This window comes from Lynx rufus, unplaced genomic scaffold (genome assembly GCF_022079265.1).
Source record: "Lynx rufus isolate CCGP_SWC_20201006 ecotype Redwood Valley unplaced genomic scaffold, mLynRuf1.p SCAF_1, whole genome shotgun sequence".
Classification (NCBI taxonomy): Eukaryota; Metazoa; Chordata; class Mammalia; order Carnivora; family Felidae; genus Lynx; species Lynx rufus.
In genome coordinates this window covers 161,456,369-161,474,688 of record NW_025814823.1, presented here as the reverse complement: position 1 = coordinate 161,474,688, position 18,320 = coordinate 161,456,369, and the positions used below count along the sequence as shown (strand labels likewise).

The window sequence follows — 18,320 nt, the reverse complement described above, 5'->3', positions numbered from 1 at the left end:
GCCCCAATTTTTTAACCTCTGGGTATTTGGTTTTAGTTTTCCATGCAATACATTTTTGTAAGAGTATCTTTCTCTTACTTTAATCTTTTAGACATTTTAATAAAAAAAATTGATGTGCATAGGCAATTTCCCTACCTTTCATCAAAAATGTCGGAAAGGTAAATTTGTTAGAATAAAATCAAGCATATTTGAGTTAAAACAGATGGTAAAACATTTTTTAGAATATATACAGGTAACTATATTCAAGAAAGAAAAAATGAAACTGGAGATAATATTAATAAATTTATCTCATCTCATACAAATAACATGAAAATGATTATAGGTAATTTGTTCAAATGGATGTGTTTTATTTTTATAAAAGAATAGTAATCAGTGAGTTAAGCCCAAAATAAACTCTGTTTTAATCTAGGACAGGCAAAGTGTAGTATAAGAATAGTATATGAGAAGACTTGAAGGAGTAAGCCATACAGAAGGGACTCTGGATATTAAAATATTTAGCCCAGTTTCCAGAAGGGAAGTCCAATGACTGGAAATCTTGCTGCATATGTAAAGAGAAAAAACTATTTATTGTGGAATGAAAATAAACTACTAACAAGTCCTATTAGAAGGGAGTAAAAATGAGAAGAAATATAAACTAAACACATAAACATAATGTTAAAAAATTAAGTCTAAAATAAAATACCAAATGAACACATTAATAAAATTACAAAATAAGGCTAAATATGGCATTTTTCTTTAATATAGAATATTCATATTTCATTTAATTATCACATTCAGTGTCTGGATTCAGTAGCTCTTGTCAACCTTCTACCACAAAAATAAAGTAAACCATGGATTTGATGTTATTACTTCCTTAGTGGAAAACTTGTAAAGCTTCATCTTGTCCTGAACTTGCAGGGTCATAAGATTTCTATTCTTGGATTAATCCATTGTTTGTTTAGAGACCATTGTGGTTCAGTGTGCATGTGTGTTCTGATCAGTGACAAAGTAGTTAAACCTGTTTGGTTGATGTAAGAAGGTAGTGATAGTATGTGTGCAAGTGTAAATGCCATCTTATTCTCTCAGGCATAGATTTTATCTCCTTACCAAGGGACGCATAGTGTGTCATGTTTTGGTGTGCACCTGTACAACTTCCCAGCTTCATCTCCAGGATTCTCTGTTTGGAACTCTATCACCTGCAGCACTCCAGGCCCATTCTCCTTCACCCTTAGGCTTGTGATCCTCACTCAGTCTAACATAGCCTTGTCACAAATCTCTTATCCCATCTCACCTTCACTTAAAACTTGCCCTTCCCAGCAAACATTTTTGCTCAGCTAATTTAACTTATCTTTTGGTCACAACATAGAACACCTATTACTTGCTATTTATATAATAAACAGAGTGCCTACAGCGTGCCAAATACTGTCCTGGACTCTAGTTGGTAAATCTGTTAAAACAGAGGTTTTTTTTCTGTCCTTGTGGCCCTTGTGCTCTAGAAATAATTAATTTTTACAAGTAATTGTATATTTATACTTGAAATAGGCTTTATTGATGAGAGAAGTTCATATAAAAATCATCCTGAAATCTTCCAGGTATGCTGAGTCCTTCTATGCTAACATGTCTGTGTTTTCTCACTAGAATATAATATTTTGGGGGCAGGTGTAATGTACTGAGTACAATGCTTCATGCTTAGCAGGTGTTTAATGGATGTCTGTTTGACTTAAACATGTATAATAATCATCCATAAAACATCAGGAAATGATTTCCTTGATATCTTGTTAATATATGTACCTCAAAAAAATCTTTATAGAATCATTTTCATGATGCATTCATTTTCATATAAGTGAATTTTTACTCTTCACTGGGACCTGAGTGGAAAAAAAATTGCCACTTCTGTCCTTTTGCTATTTTCCCCCTAAAATGAAACTTTGTATAAAAGACTGACTTACACAAGATAGGAATACCCAGGACATTTTAGAAACAGAAAAGTGTGTCAGGACATAGCAATAACTGGAACAGTGTCAGAGACTCTGGGTCTAAAGTTCTCTCTTATGTAGCTAAAGAGTGGGATACAGGATTGAAAGTGAGAGATGGATAATTTATGGGAAAAAACAAGAGCCCCAAATAAGGGTCCTTGCCCCATTTTTATTAGGATCAGAAGGCTTACAAACATGGTGATGAACATGCATAAAGAGACAATGAATCCGTGAACATTAACTTGTGTACGTGAGGGAAAGGGGGTCTTGAAGATATTTGGGGTTAGGGGTTTAGGTTAATACAAAGCAAAATCCTGATGCCAGGCAGTCTGGCAGAAGGTTGTTTACAGGGAACATGAGGCACAACCTCTGTTTATCTTAGCTAGCCTAGAAGATGAGACAGGTAGGGGAAATAAACTCAGAGTTAACAAGGCACCTTTGTTTTATTAATCATCTCAGCTCTGGGCTGCTACAGCTGTGGTCTATAGCCCAATTTACCTGTTTACCTAACTTTGTCCTTTCTTCCTTGAAAGCATTTTCTGCCATAGTACTAAAATGGGGGTGCTTCCACCTTGAATATCTAATCTTGTTTATTTCATATACCTATGTATTGGGCACCTTTGCACCCTTATTTTTGGGCCTTTGCCCTCCCCTCTCTATTCCAGGAGCTCTGCACCTCCTCTCTATTCTGGGGTGCCTTTGCACCTCCCTATTCTTGGTTGCCTTGTCTTGTTTACCCAAACTCAGGTGTGAGCATCCTATGGTTTTATATTTCTTTATGCCTTGTTAACCCATTGGTGTAAGCCTGGGGGATTCCTAAGTTTATCCTCCACAGAATAGCTTAAAAAAATTATTTAAATGTGGTTTGCTTTATTGCCTGAGGCATTAGAGACAGACATATGGAAGAACATGGATGAACTCTGAGCATTTATTGAGTGTTCCTCACTAATTCATCAGTTAGAAGGTATAACCAAACAGGCTTCACTGTACTTATGAAGTCTGTTCAGGGTTGCCACTAGCTATCATCTGTTTACTTACATATAAAATAAAGATCATTATATACATTTCTCAAAAAATCAGCCCTAATCTCTGGTATGCCCAAGTTTATAAAGGCATGCAGGCAACTCAAGAGAATAGAAGGGAATCAATTTAAGTTATTAACACAGTTCATAATATAATCAAATATTTGACTGATATTTAATTGGTTCTTGCTTCCATTTCCAAATTTGAAGGAGGTCCTAGACCAAGAGGTAAATGTTGTCTCTTAGAGTATTTGACAGAAACTCCACATTTAGTTGTTGGTACATTTTTCCATGATTACAGGACTGATTTTCTGTGGTGTTTGTTTCCATTTCAATGTAAAGTTAAATTCTTAGGGCACACCAAAATTTGGTACTGCAAATAATACATACCCTAATATTGATGTAATTTTTATGTAATTCTAAAATTTTAAATTTCAGAATTTTTAAGTGTATTGGATATTAGGTGAAAATGTTGCATGATAAGTATATTCTGGCTATAGCTGGCAGGTCATTCATTTAGGTACTATATTAAAATTTACTGCAATAATTTTATTAAAAAGGGCAAACAAACTGAGGATATATATGAACAATATACTTGGAGAAAATAAGTTAATATGATTCTAATTTTTACATAGTTGGTTAAGACTTTTTTTTTACTCTGACATATGTTGGTATTTTCTAAAATGATTAATACAACTTTCATAATAGTTTGAGACAAATCTTGAGTTTATAATGTACAGTGAAGATTTTATTCCAATCTCACTAGCAAAAGCTAATTTTAGATGAATTTTTAATTTTTTTTAACGTTTATTATTGAGAGACAGAGAGAGAGACAGAGCATGAGCATGGTAGGGGCTTAGAGGAGGAGGGACACAATCTGAAGCAGGCTCCAGGCTCTGAGCTGTCAGCACAGAGCCCGATGCAGGGCTCAAACCCACAAACTGCGAGATCATGACCTGAGCTGAAGTCAGATGCTTAACCGACTGAGCCACCCAGGTGCCCCTAGATTAATTTTTAATAATAGTTCCAAAAATATTTCTTAAAATATTATGCATGCATACATGGAAAACACTTATGTATCTATGCTGGTCCTACCTCAAGTATCCATGTTCTAGATTTCACCTAAACTCAGTATATCTCATGCAATAAACCTGAACCTTAAATTTTGTTCTCCCATTTGTTTCAGAAAATTTTTTTCTCTCATCTTCTGTGAATAATGATATTTGGTCAATTTTCTCACCCATGTTCTATTTGGTGGGTCCATTAAAATTTAACTTCACTTACATTGCTTCAATAAATAAAAAGTTAATTCATAGAAGTGAAAAAGCTAATCAAAGACCAATTTAGTGCTTGATATGTACTAGTCACTTATGTACTTTGGGGAGGCCATTTGGGGGAGCCATGGAGACATAAGATGACATCCTACCCATTCAATAGATCATTTCTTTAGGATCTTACATCCTACATTGTACATGTGCAGCTCACATCATAGTTTTAGCTCAGTGTCACTCACCAAGGAGTGTATACCAAAATTTCCTGTAGAGTTTTTAAAAAGTATAAATTCTTGAGGATCTAGCTCAGAGTTACAATATCACAATCTCTGAGGATGAACTCTGATCACAGTTTAGTTAAAGAGTACTGATTTTTTTGTGGATCCATTCTTATATATAGTATCTATATATTTAAGTTTTAATTAAGGAATGTAATAAAACATTTATATTTTAGAACTAAAGTAGATGGTGTTACATTGCTGGGGAATTGTTTTAGTCCATTACCCAACCAGACTGCTAGCATCTTGCAGGAGAGAAAATGGTTTATGCCACTGAAATATCTCATGACAGTTTTGGTTGTTTTTTCTCTTAATAATGTTTGTTGACTTATTGATGCACTCTTCTTAATAATGGATTATATTCACCCTCCTTCTACCCATCCAATTTCTATCCCAACTTGACACTCTTCTATGTAGAGATTAGAGCTCTAGAGAGCAAGAGCATACTGCTGAGGTAATTAGTGGGATTCTAGGCAAGCATTTGGGGGAAGAGAGCCATACCTATTTATGATCATCACAGTTAGAATATCTGCATTGTATAGATACAGGATATTTGGATATCCTCCACTAAGAAAATAAAACAATAGTTCTGTCACTGTGGTTTAAGTCTTGTTGATAAAAGGCTGTTTTTGATCACAGTGAGTATAGAACTAAATCCAAGCTCCAAAGTGCCTTTAAGGTTTTGAAGAGTTTTCTTAACATGAATGATCAGGAAGGCAAGTCGGCTCCAGAGAGGTTTAGAGATCCTCATTCCTTTGTGGTTGCTATTACAAAATCACTTTCAATGATAAATAAAAACAGGGCCGCCTGGGTGCCTCAGCCAGTTAAGAAGACAACTCATGATTTTGGCTCAGGTCATGATCCCAGGGGTTGTGATATCGAGCCCTGTGTGGGATTCTCTATCTCCTCTCTCTCTGTCCCTCCCCTGCTCACGAGCATGCACTCTTTCTCAAAATAAACAAACAAAAAATAATAAACAAAAACTAACAAAAAATAAATATTAAGTTCAAATATTTAATAGTATATCACAGCCAGGACTTGTGCTAAGTGCTCTAGAAACACCATCACATCTTATCCTGATAATAGGAGATGGGTATCGTTATAGCTTTTGTACTAGGAATGTTTGCTTACAGGTAACATTGACATGAATTGATGAGAGTGGTCATAAAAATATGGATTCTCTGCACTCATTAAACAAGTATTTATTGAGCCCTTTTGTAAATTATATATGGAAATAATGATTATAAGGATGAGGAAATCTGAAATACCATTATTTCAGCAATCATCCACTGTTATAGCCCCAATACTGTGCTCATCAAAGAAAAGCAGAATGGTGGTATATGTTGGTAGATGTGGCTCACTTCCTTTGCTTCAGTCATTTGGGGAAACAATGTGAAGAACTCAGAATGGGCATAATAACAGCATGAAAATGAATCAATAAAAATATATACAGATTAAATGATAGGATGTGCAAATATTTATAAAAGTAATGTGGGCGGGGTGATGGGAGAAATTATGTGCAGATTCAGATAAAACAATATTGACCATGACTTGTTAACTGTTGAAACATATGCTTGGTATGTTTGTATAATTTTTAATAATAATACATTTAAAAATAGAAAAAAGATCAATATGCAATTTAAAACCCTGATGAGTTCACAAGCAACCAAATAGTTGTTTCATTTTAATATTATAGTTCAATTCAGCAAGTGCATGCATTTTTCTTCCTCAACCAAAATGCAATTAACATCCATGAAATTATACAATTTTCTATTTGCCTTTGCCCACCTATAATAATTGTGGCTAACGGCCATCTAAATTATTCATTTTATGTGGTGAACAAGTGATTATTCTTAAAACAGATCCTGTGCTCTTTTAAATTGCTTTTCTTCATTCTCCAGTTGGCCCAGACCATTACTGAGTTAAATGTTTCTTAATGAAGAATACTGCCTCACCGAACTTGGCTTTGTCTGTGAATCACAGGAATAATTTGAAATTCCTAAAGTCCAGAACGGCATCTCAAAACGAGATGGCAAATGCTAAAATTCTATATCTCTATTCTCTAACCTTTTTCTGAAATGCTTTTTTTTCTTTTTTCTTTAGAAACAGTATACTCTCAGAGAGTATATTTTAAATCTATAAACCTGGATATAAATAGTCAGTATACTGATTGTTCTAAGAAGTTGATTGTATCAATCAAGACATAAACAGAACGTATAAAATGAACAGAAACATGATGTATGAGGGAAGAGGGGAAAAAGGGAGGCATAGAATAGTGTTTCTGCTTCCTTCCTCCCTCTACCCACTAGCCCTTCCTATAGAGAAGAGAAGCTGCTAATAAAATTGCCTCAGTCCAAGGCAATGATAAGAGTTATACTTTTTATATTTATTTATTTATATTTTGAGAGAGCTAAAGAGTGCATGCATGCACACATGCAACTGAAGGAGGGATAGATGGAGAGGGAGAGAGAGAATCTTAAGCAGGCTCAGCACCCAGCTCGGCCTGATCCCTGACGCAGGGCTCAATCTTAAGACCCTGAGATCAGGACCTAAACGGAAATCAAGAGTTGGACATTTAATTGACTGAGCCACTCAGGTGCTCCTAGAGTTACATTTCAAAAGATGAGATTGAATTGTGTTCATGCCATTGTGCTTTATCCATTCTTTTTTGTTTTCCACTTCTTTTGTGTACCATCCACTTCCATGTGGTGAGGTTGTTCTGCTGAAGTTGACTATACATATTCGATAATGTCATTGCCCTCTTACTTTGATTCTTGTTAGGAGGAAGATAGAGAAAATAAAGAGAATGTCTGAGAAACGGTGGAAGTAAGGATTTCCATTTAACTATGATATATATATCAATCACAGCCCTCACCAGACCCTATATCATAGTGTGGGTTTAGCCTATATGTTAATAACCTGGAATTTTCATTTGGATGCTATTTCTTTCATATATCCCACGCTTCCTGGTGTATGTGTGTGTGTCCAAGTGAGGGCCATCAGAGGTTATTAATGACATATTCCTGGTAAGTAGCCTGGATAAAAATAATGTTAAACTAACACCAGAAAACCATAATTCTACACACTGTGCATGCACACTTAGCAACGGCGTTATTTTAACACTATATTATTCTTTGTTTAGTGGCTAAAGACTTGGCTTATTTTATGAAATTATTTTGGTGAGCAAATAATTAATCTTAAGTTTGTGGGCCTGACTCAGTGGCTTTGTAAACAATTGGTGCAAACATACCAAATTATAACTTGAAAGTTACAAAATCTGAAAACATTTACTTTTATTTTACCTGTGTTTGCTTGAGCTTCTGGTTGACAGAGCACCTTTCTAAGATATGGAAATCGCTTCTCCTTTGCTTCCTTCAGGTGCCAGAAATTGATTTTGCAGTCAGCAGGAATATCATGCCCAGCTGTGTCCTTTTTCATTTCTGCCTTTCCCTTGACTTTACCTTCTAGTTAGTCAGAAAGCAATCACATAATCCCAACAGTGTCAAAACTGTAGTATTCTAAATGTCTCAGCTAGGTATCTCCAAACTTCCAAAAACCTCCCGAATTTTCTTGTCATCAAGGACCCATGTATGCCTAATCAAGTGCCTTCATACAGAGACACTCATTTAGCTAAATTATTATGTGTTGTAATAAAAAAGTAATCATTTTAATGCAAAACTTTTCACTATAGTGATAAAATATTCATGCAATATTTAAATATGAAATAACAAAACTAAACACGTAGACACATTTTATTATAACTGATGAATGTAATAAATTAGCATTCTGTGAATATGTGATTTTTAAATTAGAGTATTTTCCTTCCACTTTGGTTATACAGGATATATATTTAAACTTTCTTTAAAGTAATAAATATGAAGGCATAATCAAATGTAAAGTTTGGCCTTTATACTTATATCACTTTTATCCGTATTTGTTCCCACTTATTGTTAACAAGGGCAATTGCCCACGAAAATAGTCCTGAAATAAGCAATTAATTTATATGGATAATCGTACTGAAAATCCTATGATGTGCAAATATATTGGTCTGTTTAAGGTATTTAGTAGATTTATATGGGGTAGATTGTATTCTAGGAATGGAGATATAATATACCAAGTTCCATAAATGAGATTTCATATCTCTCAGATATACCAACCATGGATAAGTGAAATGTTCTGATGGAAAGTGTAAACACAGGGCAGAGGCCACAGCTGGTGATTCTATTGCCTCAAAAACTTATACCAAGTAAGGCTTCATCTCTAAACCCACTACAATTGCTGAGTAGTGCCAGTCATGCTATGTGTTTATATATCTTTTGATTGAAAAAATTAAAACTATGGCACATGGTGTTTGGGGCTCAGTTCTTTGGGTATGAACCCAACTGAGTAGTGCCAGCATGAATAAAGTTGCTTCCTAGAAAAATAAATAAATAAGCCAGAAGTTAGTGGTTGACAATTATGACATATCCAACTTTGCAAATGTTGGCAAAAAAAAAAAAAAATTCTGGCAAACCTTCATATAGGCCAAACCTCCTCAAGCAAAATTAAATTTATCTTTCTGAGGAATTCCATCTGAAAATGACATGTAGACACCAGAGGTTTTGGAGATTTTGTTTATTGTTATTGTTGTTATTGTTTTGTAAATTATTTAATTGATTAATTATCCATTCAAAATCCTTTAAAGTTTTTCTATAGTGCATTAAATACTGATTTCTTAGCCAGCCATTCACTTCCCTCCGCAATATAGGCCCAGCCTCGCTTATCCTTGTATCCTTCTTTTATCATACTGGTTTCTGCTTTTCTTGATACTGTTTTCATAGATTCAACTCTTCCGTTTTTGTTTCAATGCTCATCTTGAGTGCTATATTGCTCAGAAAGTTTTGTTCCCTCCTCTGGCCACATAATTGGATGTTTTTGTTTTTGTTTTTTTTTCCTTTTCCTGAAGCACAAGGGGATATTTATCTTCTCAAATTATGCTTATTTCAGTTTGTTCACTGGTTATACAGTTGCTTGGGTATTTCACTGACAAAATGTCTAAACTTAGGAGCACCTTCTAGTCTAAGAACATGCCTAGTTTTGTCTTGGAATATTAGGGTGTTTTCAGTGTTGTAGGTATAATGGAGAGTAAGAGAACTAATGTGTACTGAGTTCTTATACAGGGACGGGCACTTGGCTTTAGTACTGGCAAATATTCAAATTGTTTTGATTCTGCCAGTGTTCCATCAGTTTAATTAAAATAACTGGTATATTTGAGCTTTAAGAACTGATGTATTTGCCGGGAACTTCCAGGCAGAGAAAGGATACTGATACTTGATACATGTATTCTGTATCTATTCATTTACATACTACCACGTTCACGGGTTAACTGGAAAGCCTGTTACAATGATAGAGTGTTGAACAAAATGAAAGCTGTTGGCTATAATATGAAAAAATAAATAAAATGGGTTCTTCTTGGTTACTATTTTTTTTAACATTACTGAAAACATCTTATGCCTATTCTTTACGAAAGGAGTATTATCTCAGAGAATTATCAGTTATCCCATGCTGTAATTTATGCTAGCTCCAACTATTTCCATCAGGTTAAACCGTTTGCTTCTGTCTAGCATTCTTCCACTTACTCCATACAGGTTCCAGAATTATTTTTATAAAATACATATTGATCATGCTGCTTCTCTCCTGAAAGACCCCTCTCATGGCTTGTCCTGAATTTTAGAATGAATTCTAATTTCTTATCAAGGTGTTAAAGAATCCCTATAATCTGAACCAATCTGTTTCTCAATCATTTTCATCTGAAATCCTAATTTATTGGACAAATTCATTGCCTTATCAAAAATATTTTGAAACTCTATCAATCAGAATTTAATCCAAAAGACAGAAAACTCTCTAGGTATTTTAACATAAAGCAGTTCAAAACAGGGAATCAAGTGATTATAATATTGTTGGAAATGCTGAAGGCCAAAACCAGATTCTAACTCAGGGTATAAGAATGATTCCCACAGCAATGAAGAAGTGATTCACTAGGGTGCCACTCCCCCTGAAGCCAACACAGGAACTAATGTCAGAATCAAAAAGTCCCTGCCAGAGCTGACACCTCACTGTCAGAAAACTGAAAAATGATCTATGGAACAGAGCTACAGAACAACTACCATCAAAATTGGTCTGAAAATTGGCCTCTGCTTCATTTCCTCCTTTCAGTTATCCTTTTTTATCATCGTTTTGGGAAAAATCAACTTCCTCCTTTGGGGAGAGAACAAAAGTCTCTGGGAGAGGGTAGTTGTCCTTCTTGACACTGTTATATTTACAGTTTCTTTTTCTGATACATGAGCATTTGAGTAAGTTGCTCAAATGTTTATCAATCTCATTTAGAAAGAGAGAGAGTGTGGGGCACCTTGGTGGCTCATTCAGTTAGGCATCTGACTTTGGCTCAGGTCATGATCTCACTCGAGTTTGAGCCCTGCCCTGGGTGGGGCTCTGTCTGGGATGGGGCTCTGCTGACAGCTCAGAGCCTGGAGCCTGCTTCAGATTCTGTGTCTCCCTCTCTCTCTGCCCCTCTCCCAGCCACACTCTGTCTCTCTAAAAAATAAATAAACATTAAAAAAATTTAAAAAAGGAAAGAGAGTGTTCTTTGGTGGAATAAATAATTTAAAAAACAGAGAGCTTAATAGAGTGGGAGACAGAGAAAGAATTCAAATATATGAAAATTTTAATAGATTCCATTTCTGTTTCCTAATATTGAACAGCATAAGAAAGATTATTTTGTGGCCTACCCACTTTATACCTGTTACGTTTTGATCTGTCCACCACTTTTCATCTACCATCTTTGTAGCTATTCTTTTTTTTTTTTTTTCAACGTTTATTTATTTTTGGGACAGAGAGAGACAGAGCATGAACGGGGGAGGGGCAGAGAGAGAGGGAGACACAGAATCTGAAGCAGTTCCAGGCTCTGAGCCGTCAGCACAGAGCCCGACGCAGGGCTCGAACTCACGGACCGCGAGATCGTGACCTGGCTGAAGTCGGACGCTTAACCGACTGCGTCACCCAGGCACCCTTTGTAGCTATTCTTATCTTAATTCAATAGCAGAAGAAAATTAATCTCAGGGGAATAGATTTTCCCGTGTTTAAATAGAAAAGGTTAGCATTAAGGTCATTATGATTGCTACCAAACTTCTTTGTTATGTAAAATAACATTCATTTCTTATGTTTAAAATTTATGCCAGAAAAAAAAAAAAACATTAAAAACTTCTTGTGGCCTTGCATTGTTTAAAACTGTGGAAGAAAAGTAAATGGCAATAAACACGTTTCGCTTAAACCCAATAAAAAGGTAAATTATTGTGAAAGAACAATGTACATTATTTAAATGGTGTAGAGAGGATTATTTGGCAAGTATTCAAGTTCCTCACAGGGGAAAAGCAATACTATTTCACAGTGTGGACAATTATTGGTACAATATGTATTTTTTCCCTTTAATAATTGCGTGTTCCCTTTTGTCACAACTGCACAAGACAGAATAATTAAAGTACATTAGCTACATTGTGGAAGGGACATTTGGTTTTAATTAACATTGGACCGTAAGAAAAGCAATTTGCTTTATATTACCATTCATTCTTTGATGCACACATACACACATATACACAGAGTCTATGTGAAATGCTACAAAGCTTCTCCATCTGAAGTTAACACCAAGGCTAACTAAAATGTACAAGATGTTGTATGCAGGAGAATCACTTTCTTCTCTTTGGTATTTTAGACAATTGTGTGGCAGCCTAATGTAAAATGACTTAAAACCAGAGTCAGTTTTGTGTGATTATTCCAAAAGTGGACTGGACAATCAGCAAAGCCACCTAGTATTCATATGGCAGGAACAGAAAGCCAGAACTCAGTAGAGAGTAAAATTACAATAAATACTCATTTTAAGTTAGAACCTAAAGAAGTAAGACTGACACCTCTGACTTGTTAATACAATTTGGTGAAAAAGAAGTTTATCTTACGGTAAGTAAAATGTCAGTGAAAGCTTTTCATACAGGTTAGGAATGCATATAGATTCCCTGCATGATAAACTAATTTAACCATACTCCCCACCAGAAGGATATTGACCATGTATCAGTTAGCTTTTGCTGCATAACGTACCACTTGAAATACTAAAGGTTTAAATAATGACCATTTATTTAACTCATGATTCTGTGTTTTGGCAATTGGGTTGGCCTTATCTGGGCAATTCTTGTTTCAATGGCTCAGTCATACGTCTGAGCTCAACAGTGCAGTCGGCTTGGAAGTGGTTCTGTGGAATGACTGCAGCTGGAAGAGTGTCTCTGCTTCCCCATGGTCTTGTACTTCAGCAGACCAGCTGGAACTTGTTTACATGACAATTGGGCAGGATTCCAAGAGAGAGTAGACATTGATTCTGGACTCCTGAGACCCTGTCCTCAGAATTGGCATGTTGTCACTTACACTACATTATATTGGCCAACTGAGTCACACAGCCAGCCTACGTTCAAGAAATGGAAAAAGAAACTTCACTCTTTAATGCAAAGAAATTCCAAGTTACATTGAAAGGGTGTGAACATAAGGAAGACTGAAAGATTGTGGCCAGTTTTTCAATCTACTGTACCACATTGGGAAATATATTTTATTGGTGCAATAGTTCTCTTCATAATGAAGTGAATGATAATGAAACCTACAAACAAAAGTAGGCATCAGTGGAAGGATGTGTATATATTGCTCTTTCAGTCTTCCCATACATTTTCCAATGTCACCTCTGGTTCAGCTTAAATAATCTTCTTTGACTCCTAAGTCAGATTCATTCCAAGAACCTTAGACCACTGTTAAGCAGTTCTACACTTACATCAATTTAACTTATTTTGACATCCAGATCTACAACATACATATTTCTAAGTGTGTCCTTTCTGAGCCCCACAAGTTGATACCCTGAGAATCTCTTTAAAAATTCAGATTATTCTGTGTTTTCATGTAGTTTCTCACATCTGTATTATTATCAAATTTACTTCATACTTTTAGATGTATTCTATACAGTTAAGGTCTTCCCTGCATAAGACTCATTGAGTTGAAAATGTCTTTTTTAATTACATTTAATTTTTACCTTCATTTGAATTCACTTAGAAATTCTTTACATCTCATATGTTTTAAGTATTTGTTGATAGAAATGGTTTTCTTATCTTTCTATCTCCATTATAATACCTTGTAGGTAAGGATAACATTATTCCCTTTGTAGAATTTATAAAATCTACTACTCTAGGTATTAATTATTGTTAAAGCTAAATTAATATCTGTCATCTCTCTCTCGGCTATATTTATGTGTGTATGTGTATACACACATATGCATATGCAAATACATATCCGCACACACAAATATGCATGTGTGTATGCATGTGCCTATAAATGCGTGTTTATAGTTAGATGGATATTTAAATAGATAAATGAAAAAATATATATTGACACTTCAATTACTCCTTTGAATGTCAGCTGTAATAGCAACATATTATTAAAATTTCAATATAAATGGACTTAGATAGGCATTTTCTTTTTTCACACTTTGAAATATTCCTGATTAACAGTAACCATCTACATATGTATGTGCATAATAGAGCCCATGGTGAAATTTTAAAATTATTTTACTTTATTTTTAAAAATTTTTTAATGTTTATTTTTGAGAGACAGAGCATGAGTGGGGGAAGGGCAGAGAGAGAGAGAATGAGAGGCAGATACAGAATCTGAAGCAGGCTTCAGGCTCTGATCTGTTAGCATAGAGCTCGTCGTGGGGCTCGAACCCACAGACCATGAGATAATGACCTGAGCCAAAGTAGGACACTTAACCGACTGAGCCACCCAGGTGCCCCCAAATTATTTTTGACTCAATTATAGAAAACAATGTGATGGTTAACAGAGGGGAGGGCTGTGGGGGATGGAGAAATAGGTGATGGGGATTAAGGAATGCACTTGTCATGATGAGCACAGGGTAATATATGGAACTGTAGAATTACTATATTGTACACCTGAAAAACTAATACAACACTGCATGCTAACTAACTGGAATTAAAACCTTAAATAAAAATTATTTTTGACAAGAATGATAATAAAACTTACACTCTGAATAAGGAATTAATAAAGGGCAAAGAAATACGGAATGACAAAAGTAAGACTCATGAACATCAGTGTGCTGGTTTAAGGTGTTTTTTTTAAATTTAATCCTCAGTACATAAATGAAAATTAGAATTAAAGTTTAGATTCTTCTAGAAAAATATCTTTGGCTAAGTCTGAATCTATATAATAACAGAATATAAATATTATATTAGTCATGACTTTATTATACTTCAATGCAATAGGAATCAAAATTCTAAGTTCCTGCATATATCAGAGATATTCATTTGTTTTAAAATTGGAAAAGAGAGCTGTCTGGGTTGCTCAGTTAAGCATCGACTATTAGTTTTGGCTCAGGTCATGATCTCGTGGGTTGTGAGTTCAAGCTCCACGTTGGGCTTGTGCTGACAGCACTGGAGCCTGTTTGGGATCCTCTCTCTGCCCCTCCCCTGCTTATGCTTGCTCTCTCTCTCTCTCTCTCAAAATAAGTAAATAAACTAAAAAAATATTTAAAAAATAAAGATTGTAGAGGAGCTGCATTTTTATCTTGATGGCTTGTACTTGGATATCCCTAATCACACTTAAACTGTAACCCTTTCCACTTTCAGAGATACTAATAAACTAGCTGTTAGGAGCTAAAAGTCTTGTGTCAGATGATCCTGGGGTTAAACCTCTGTTCTGCCACTGAAATATTATTTTTGGTAATAAGTTATGTCAGCTCTTTAGTGCCCAATTTTCTCATTTGTGAAATATGAGTAAGAATCACATATGTCTGGTTATGGTTATGGATAAATGAAAAACTATATGCATTATAAAACTGGCAAAGAGTTGGTATTCAGTTCAAGATGATGATGCAAATATCAGATGAAGTCCCCTAACTTTCCTAAGTACCAATGTGTGTATGTTATTCTTAGGCTTGCTTTGTTTGTTAAAAATGGAAATTAAAAATAAATACTTCATGGTAATATACACATACATTAATAAGATAATGTGTATACATGCACTTAGAATAATTTGTAGTAAATGAACATTCAATAAAAGTAATTTCCTTCTTAAAAAGTCTTGAGGCCAAATTGTAATGGTAGCCTCTTTAGCAAGATACATACTGAGGACAAAGCCAGGTGACAGTGAACAGTCTATGGAAAATACTGTAAATATCTATGTGCCACAGGACCCTGAGAATCACAACATGGTATGGTTGGCCAGAACCATTCATATGGATAATAACACTGGTAGGTATATATTCTAGCATTTTGAAAATGAAACCAAAGTCTGAAAAGCTTAACATGCCTAAGGGCATCCAGTTAGGTTTTTCAATTTGTTCTAATCAGGCTTCTGTTTCCAAAACTCATGATTTTTTCCTCACTACATCATACACACACACACACACACACACACACACACACACACACAAAACAGGTAAAACTTTTTTTAAAAAAACAGACTTATAAACAGAAAACTTTTGGTTTAAATTAACCTCTTCTGACAACTGATCTCTTCTTCATATTACTGATCTGTTTTCACCTATGAGCATATGACAAAATAAATAATTGGAACAGTTTTAAAATAAATATATTTCAAGGAGGCCTTGGGCATTTATAAATTAAAACATCCATCACAATATTTACAAACTCAAATAAAATGGAAACTATTATCACTCCCAAATTATAGTCTGTAAAACAAAGAATTTATGGAATTTAATGCATACTTCTCCACACTCAAGTTATTATTTTAAATTATATTTTAATAATAAGCCCTGTCAAACACTTGACTTCAAGTCTTATCTTAAAGACCATCTTTGTTGTTTTTAAAATGATTTTTGCTTACATTTTGTTTAATTAATATTATAATTTGCAGGAAAGGTAATGCATATAAAAACACATTTTGTTGAAGCTTCTAGATCTTCTAGCCAGACCAAATAGTCTTCTGTTATGTAGCTTAACCCATGCACAGAGCAAAGACGTTCTGCCTCTTCAACAGTGAATTCTCACACCACCATGTCCACCTCTGCTTTCTCTTCATCTCTTCAACAACTTTCTGGTTCCAACCAGAGCCAAAGGGTTATAGCCACCTATTACCAGTCCACAGCCAGCTTCCTGGGCTCCATATTGCCACCACAGTCTGATTACAGCAGCAGTAAATCCTTTCCATTGTGGACTCCAACTATCAACAACCCTATAGTGGCCAACCTGTAAATGCTAAGCCATCCAAAACTGCAAATTCTAGGACCATATCAAGAACTCCCAACAATGAAATACCAGGATCAAAAGAAAAGCTTTGAGTCAAGATTTGGAGAGAAAGCTGAAACGTAAAGACAGCGTTCTTCATAATGGAAGTCAATGGCTAACATATGAGAAGATAGATTGCAGATTACTAGAATCACAGAATGTAGTTGCTGTGTTTCAAGCTCAAAATGATAGCACAATTTCAAACACACACGACTATAAGTTCCAATGTCACAAGTAAGAAGTAGATCATTTTCGAAGGGATACATGAATGATCAGGATTCAATCCAGAAGAAATCTTACCCACCATATTTTATTCAAGTGTGAGAGAACATGTTGACTGAATTGGGAGATTATGCAGCATGAACTTTGTAGAGAGTGGACCACCAGCTCCTAATATGTCATTCTGTATAAATGGAAGACCAGTTTAATCAGATGATTTTCACAAAATGATGATGTCTGAGAAGTGTTATCATTCATTCATCTTTGAAGTGATGAGAGCTTCAGATGCAGGGTTTTTGCATGTGCTGCCTTGAGCCGAACAGGAGAAGTCACATTTACTGTGCTGGTGAGCGTCCTTGCAAAAGAACAGAGAAGAGCACCAACTTTCACCTTTAGACAACAAAGCAAAAAGGTTTTTGAGGGAGATTCAGTGAAGCTAGAATACCAGATCTCAATAGTTCCTCCAACAAAGCTTTCTGGAAAAGAAATAACAAAATGGTGCAATTCAATGCTGACCAAATAAATTTATAGCATGATAACTATAGATTAGTTACTTTATTGATAAAAGTTGTAAAAAAGAAAGATTCTGGTGTTGGTAGTTATTAAAGAAAAGTTAATGAGTGACCACACATAACAGATTAGATGTTGTAGCCTGTGCAAACCAAACTCTTCCAACTCCTAAGCTGTTGTGTGCTCAACCAACTTTCAGCAAATATTTACCATTAAACAGGAAAAATTTAGATGTGAAATAAACTTTTAACCCATAAGGAGAATTTCAGCATCTGGCAGCTCAGTCTGGAATCTGTGAAAGTGAAAAACCTGAATCACTCTATCAACATTGGAAAACACATTGATATATTTGATTAAATTTTTGAAGTAAGTCCATAGGTGTTTTAACAGAATATGGTTTTATTAGGTAATATAACTGATATATGTGTGTGTGTTTTCATATTTATTTATTTTTGAAAGAGAGAGACAGAGTGTGAGTGGGGGAGGGGCAGAGAGAGAGGGAGACACAGAATCTCCAGGCTCCAGGCTCCCAGCTGTCAGCACAGAGTCCAAATGCAAGGTTCAAACCCACAGACCACGAGATCATGACGTGAACTGAAGTCAGACACCTAATCAACTGAGACACCCATGCGCCCTGATATATATGTATTTTATATGTATATGTCATACATACACATATAATATATATATATATATATATATGTGTATAAATATATATGTATATTATTTACTCCTTGACTCT

General features: G+C 35.0%; 1 pseudogene; it reads left to right on the top strand.

The window, feature by feature from the left end:
• The first annotated feature begins 16,486 nt into the window (after positions 1–16,486).
• Positions 16,487–17,922, top strand: LOC124509927 (myotilin-like; annotated as a pseudogene).
• The last annotated feature ends 398 nt before the right edge of the window (positions 17,923–18,320 follow it).